Genomic DNA, 6,000 nt, shown 5'->3' with positions numbered 1-6,000 from the left:
AAGCAAAAACAAAAAACGAAACTTATGCTATCCACCTTCCAACAGATGGCTTCCAGCCCATAGGCTTCTAAACAGAGGCTTCAGGGGGCCAGGAATTATAAAGGGTCCAAACCCCTGCTTAGAGGACCCAAGCCTCCAACTTGGGGACCCAGACCCTCAGCTACCAGGCCCTCTAAAGAGTACAGGGGAGCAAGGTCAAAGAATCCTAGAACTGAGGGAGAGAAAGGACAGGATAGGTGCTTCAAATGTGAAAGAGCAGGCCACTACAAAAGAAAATGCCCTGAGTGGGGGAAGAAAAAAGAAATTGTTCTACCTTTGAAAGCCGAGGAAATAACCTTGCTGATGAAATTGCAAAGCAAGCTGCCATCTCTCAAAAAGCACCTATTTTCCACCTGACTCCCTGTCTCTCTCCCCCAGTTACAATCCCTATCTTCTCTCCTGCTGAAAAAGAAAAGTTAGAGAAACTTAGGGGCTAAGGAAAACTCAGAAGGGAAGTGAGTGTTACCAGACCAAAGGGAAATGCTTTCCAAACCACTTATGAGAGAAATCCTGTCCCAACTACATCAAGGGACTCACTGGGGACCTTAAGCTATGTGTGATGCAGTTCTAAGAGTCTATGGATGCATAAGAGTTTATACCTTAGCAAAACAAGCTGTGGACAGCTGTCTAATATGTAAGAAAACTAATGAACAGGCCCTAAGAATCTGGGGGGAGAAACCCAAGATTAAAGCCATTTCAAAGCATTCAAGTTGACTATACTAAAATACCCCCACTAGGTCACCTTGAATACCTAGTAGTAGTAGTAGACCACCTCACTCATTGAGTTGAAGCCATTCCTCTCCCCAGTCCAACAGCTAATAATGTGGTTAAAGTATTACTAGAGAACATAATACCTCGGTTCGGGCTAGTAGAAAACGTTGACTCAGACAATGGGACTCATTTTACTATAAATATCATTAAAGGACTTACTTAAGCTTTAGGAATCAAATGGGAGTATCATACCCCCTGGCATCCATCCTCATCAGGAAGAATAGAAAGGATGAATCGGACTTTCAAAAATCATCTAAGTTAATTTTTTAAACCCAATTACCTTGGACTAAGTGTCTCCACATTGCTCTACTCAGAATCTGAACTGCCCCTCAAAAAGATGTTGGCCTGTCTCCTTAAGAAATGCTCTATGGGTTACTATACTTAAGTTCCACTAGTGACATTCCCATTTTTGAGACCAAAGATCAATTCCTTAGGAACTATATATACTTGGTCTGTTTTCTACCTTGTCTTCCCTTAGGACTAAAGGTCTCTTAGCACAAACTCCGCCTCTTGAGTTTCCAGTCTATCAGCACCAGCCTGGAGACTATGTCCTCATAAAGAGCTAAAAAAAAGAGAAAGTTGAACCGTCCTGGCAGGGACCACATCTAGTGCTCCTAACAACTGAAACTGCAGTCCAAACCACTAAAAAAGGATGGACCCATCACACCCGAGTCAAAAAAGCGCTGCCCCCTCCAGTGTCATGGGCCATAGTCCCAGGGGAAAATCCTACCAAACTAAAGCCAAGGGAAGTTTAACTCTCTTTCATCTATTCTATTACTCCTTCTTCTTTCCTTGTTCTGTTACTAGCCACTTCGTTATTAATGTAACTAGATCAGACTCACCCCAGACCACTACCTTTGATGCTTGTTTAGTTATGCCTTGTGAAGATCTCCAAAGCCAGAGACAGTTTACAGCAGCAGAAAAATATTTCTGCCCCTCCACAGCAAATGCTTGTAAATTGTTTAGGTACCCGTTTTGTCATACTTAAAAATATGTCGTTTGGACCACTCAACGTCAAGACTGGGTCCCCTCAGAAGATTTCCCGCTAACAGTTCTAAAGCCCTATATCCATTTTACTAAAAAAAAGACCCTCTCAATTGTCAGTATAATCAATATAACCCGGTGCAAATTTCCATCACCATCCTGACTCTCCAAGATTCCTCCCCCACCCTAAACCGTTTCTACGATATCAGAGCAAATATAACAGAAAAAGACCTCGTGAGATTCTTCGAGTTGCACTTCCTCACATCCTCATCCCTCACATCTCCACCTCTATCCTCTTCTAAACCTGCTGACCAGACCACTCTCTCTTCTCCACCTAATGACAAAACCAAAGTAGCTATTGTAGAGGTTAAAAATTTAAAATAAACACTGGCACTTAAAACAGGATACCAAGTTGCAAATGCCTAGATGGACTCTAAACAAAGTGACTGTTAGGCTTGTGTGCACAGTAGGCCAGAGGCCCAGGTCATCCCCTTTTCACTTGGATGGTCTTCTGACCAACCAGACTTGAGCTGTATGGTGGCTCTTTTCCAAGACCCCACAGCTTGGGGTAATGAATTCTGTCGAATTCTCTCTCTGCGATTCCCTGAAGTTCAACACCCTGCGGGTCAGCTCCTGAGGGCCATCTAGCCTCCATCTCCAGACGTGAATTTTATTTCGTGTCTCTCATGACAGGGAGAAAATTTGGCATTTCTTGGAGACCTAAAGGGATGCAGCGAGCTTAAGTCTTTCCAAGAGCTTACCAATCAGTCTGCCCTTGTTCATCCCCCAGCTGATGTATAGTGGTATTGTGGTGGACCCCTACTGGACACTCTGCCAAGTAATTGGAGTGGCACTTGTGCTCTAACTCAATTGGCCATCCCTTTCACCCAGGCATTTCATCAAACAAAAAAGGGAAACCACAACGCCATAAAACAAGAGAGGCCCCTCATGGATCCTTCAACTCTCATGTCTATATAGATGCAACTGGAGTCCCATGGGGGGTACCTGATAGATTCAAAGCCCGAGACCAAATAGCTACAAGATTCGAATCATTATTTCCGTGGGTAGCTATTAATAAAAATGTAGATTAGATAAATTGCATCTATTATAACCAGCAGCGATTTATTAATTACACTAGGGATGCTATTAAAGAAATAGCGGAACAATTAGGGCCTACTAGCCAAATGGCTTGAGAAAACAGAATGGCCCTAGATATGATATTAGCAGAAAAAGGTGAAATTTGTGTTATGACAGGAACCCAAAGCTGCACCTTCATTCCCAACAATACAGCCCCTGATAAAACAATTACAAAAGCTTTACAAGGTCTTACCTCCTTATCAAATGAATTAGCCACAAATTCTGGGATAAGCAACCCTTTCACAGGATGGTTAGAGAAATGGTTTGGTAATTAGAAAGGACTCATGGCCTCTATTGTTACTTCTCTTGCAATCGCAATAGCTGTGCTTATTCTTGTTAGATGCTGCATCATGCTCTACATTTGTGGACTAGTCCAAAAACTTATAAAAACAGCTGTTAACAAAACCTTCCCTAGTTCTTTCCAATCCTATACTAATAAATTCTTTCTCCTAGAAGAACAACAAAGCCGAATCATGTTAGATAAATTTGAAAAAGAAAATGTATAAATTCAAGAGGGGGAAATCATTATTAAGAACAAACAGTTCTTCTTCAAAGGGTTTTGGTTCCTGGTTCTTTTTTCTATGCTAAAAGGTAATCATACCCATTCATCTATCAGCCCTCCCTCTCTCTGCTGTGCCCAAACACCCCAAGATGTACCATACCTGTCCTTCCTGTCAAATACCCACCCTCGCCTCCTTTGACGATGTCAACAGTAGCCAATCAGAATTAGCCTAGATTGTGTGATCCTACCCCAGCCCACAGGGGTAGGACACAGGAACAGGGTCTGCATTAGGGACAAAAAACTCCTGCTCTCCTTTGTTTTATGTGCTCCCTCTTGCCTCTGCCTTGCATACAGAAAGCGCCCTTCTATAAAAGTAAATTGCCTTGCTGAAAGAACTTTTGCCTGAGTGCTGGGTTAACTTTGCAACACTGAAAATTTGTTTCTAACACATAGATAACTGAAAAATCCAGACACATGCTGATTTCAGGCTCAGTTGAATGCAGGGGTTCAATCAATGTCACCACTTCACAGTTCTGTTACGTGGGTTAGTTTCCTTCTCAGGGAAGATGACTGATGGCCCATGGCTCAAGGGCTATAACCTGGTAGGTTCAAGCCCAATGGGAAAGAAAGGCCCACTTCCCTCTCTCTCTCTCCTTTTTTTTTTTTTTTGAGACACAGTCTCACTCTGTCACCCTGGCTGGATTGCAGTGGCACTATCTCAGCTTACTGCAGCCTCCGCCTCCAGGGTTCAAGTGACTCTCTTGTATCAGCCTCTTGAGTAGCTGCGATTACAAGCATGTGCCACCATGCCTGTAAGTTTTTGTATTATTAGTAGAGATGGGGTTTCACCATGTTGGCCAGGCTGGTCTCAAACTCCTGACCTCAAGTGATCTGCCTGCTTTGGCCTCCCAAAGTGCCGGGATTACAGATGTGAGCCACCATGCCTTGCCAGTCCCACCACATCTCTTTGCCTTGATCGGGTCCCAAGCTTGTTCCTGCACTAATCATCCCTCCAAGGAGAATTTGATGCCAGGCTTGCCTGATCAGTGGTTGGCTGAACTCCACCCAAAATCATGTGGGCTGCAGTGGGAGACAGGAGAGTTGCCAGAGGGAAACTGAGGTACTACTAGCAGTAGAAGGATAAACAGGTGAAAACATGGCAGCATCCACTGCACAGGCAAGCCCAGAAAGTCAGGAGTTAACGGTGCTTGGTGCCTCTTGTCTCTCATCAATTCCCAGAGCCTCCTGGGCTTTCCATCTGTTGTTCTTTGATCAGGAGACTTTGGTTTGGCTTTTGGCTTCAGGGTTGGCCCCAGGCATAAGCACTACCTTTGTCCACCCTGCCTAGGCAGCTAGGAATCTCCCCCTCCTGCTGACATCTCAAGAATAGTGTCCTTGTTATTCTTTGTTATGTGTCAGTGAGGACTTGTGCCCTGTTTCCTCGGGGACACATTGGAGATGGCAGAGCTGCAGGAGGCAGTGGCTGTGCAGTGCTCCTGAAGGCTTTGTCAGGTGTACTAGCTAACCATACAGGCAAACCTTGGTGCCACTGTTTACCAACTGGGCAGTAACTTGCCCTCCCTGTACCTTGTTGTTTCTCCTGAATCAAACAGAAATGGCAGCAGAACCCACCTTAGAGGGCATGGGGAACGTTAACTCTGGGGGTTGCCGCAGGGCACTCAACAGTGCTTGGAACACTGAAAGCTTTCCTTACACTTGTGTTTTCTTCTCTACTTTCTCTATCATGTTTCTGGATTGTGGGGCCCTGTGCTGGTCCAGGTTTTCCAAGAAACAGATGTTGAGATGGGATTTTATCAGGGGAAACACCAGTGAGAAAACATGGGCAGGGAAGTGGGGTAGACCAGGAGACACGTCGGACCACAATGCCAGTGAAGGAGAGGGAAGGAAAGTTGAGTGGAAGCCCTTAGACCCCCATGCCATAGGAGAGACTTCAAGTCAAAACAGGCCATCCCAGGAGGATTGCTTGAGGCCAGCCTGGGCAACACAGGGAGACAGTGCCTTTTAAACAACAGCAGCAATAGCAACAGAAGACTCCCAGGGTTTCCTTGGAATGGGCCTGCATTAACAATACTCCTGCTGGACTGAGTTGGCTGGTGCTGCCTGCAGAAGGAGTGAACTCAGTGCAAACGCCAGGATGAGTTTCCTGAGTCCTTTACTCTTTCTGTAGTTGAGGGTCTGTTAGGCGTATCCTGTGGCCTCATAGACCCCTCCAGACTTTGAGATCGCACAGGGCTCTGGCTCATCCCCTGCTGGTAACCCCTGAGCCCAGCCTGACTGTGACCCACACAAGCATCCCTCAATGTTTGTGGGATGAATGAGCAGACTGGAGTATGCAGTCCTGATGTGGATGGTTTTGAAGCTGGTTTCCTTGCACGGGAGAGTGCTCCAGTGTATTCTTCTCAATCTCCTTTCTTTCTGGAAATTAACGAAATGACTTCTTGTGAGCTCAGCTGACTGCTCTGCACTTTCTCTTTGAGGGGAAACTCCTTTCATGTGTAAACTGCCCCAAGTGCCTTCTCAACTTGGCCCTCGCCACCATCTGAGCC

This window comes from Pongo abelii, chromosome 2 (assembly GCF_028885655.2).
Source record: "Pongo abelii isolate AG06213 chromosome 2, NHGRI_mPonAbe1-v2.0_pri, whole genome shotgun sequence".
In the NCBI taxonomy this organism is placed as follows: Eukaryota; Metazoa; Chordata; class Mammalia; order Primates; family Hominidae; genus Pongo; species Pongo abelii.
This window is presented reverse-complemented; position numbering follows the sequence as displayed.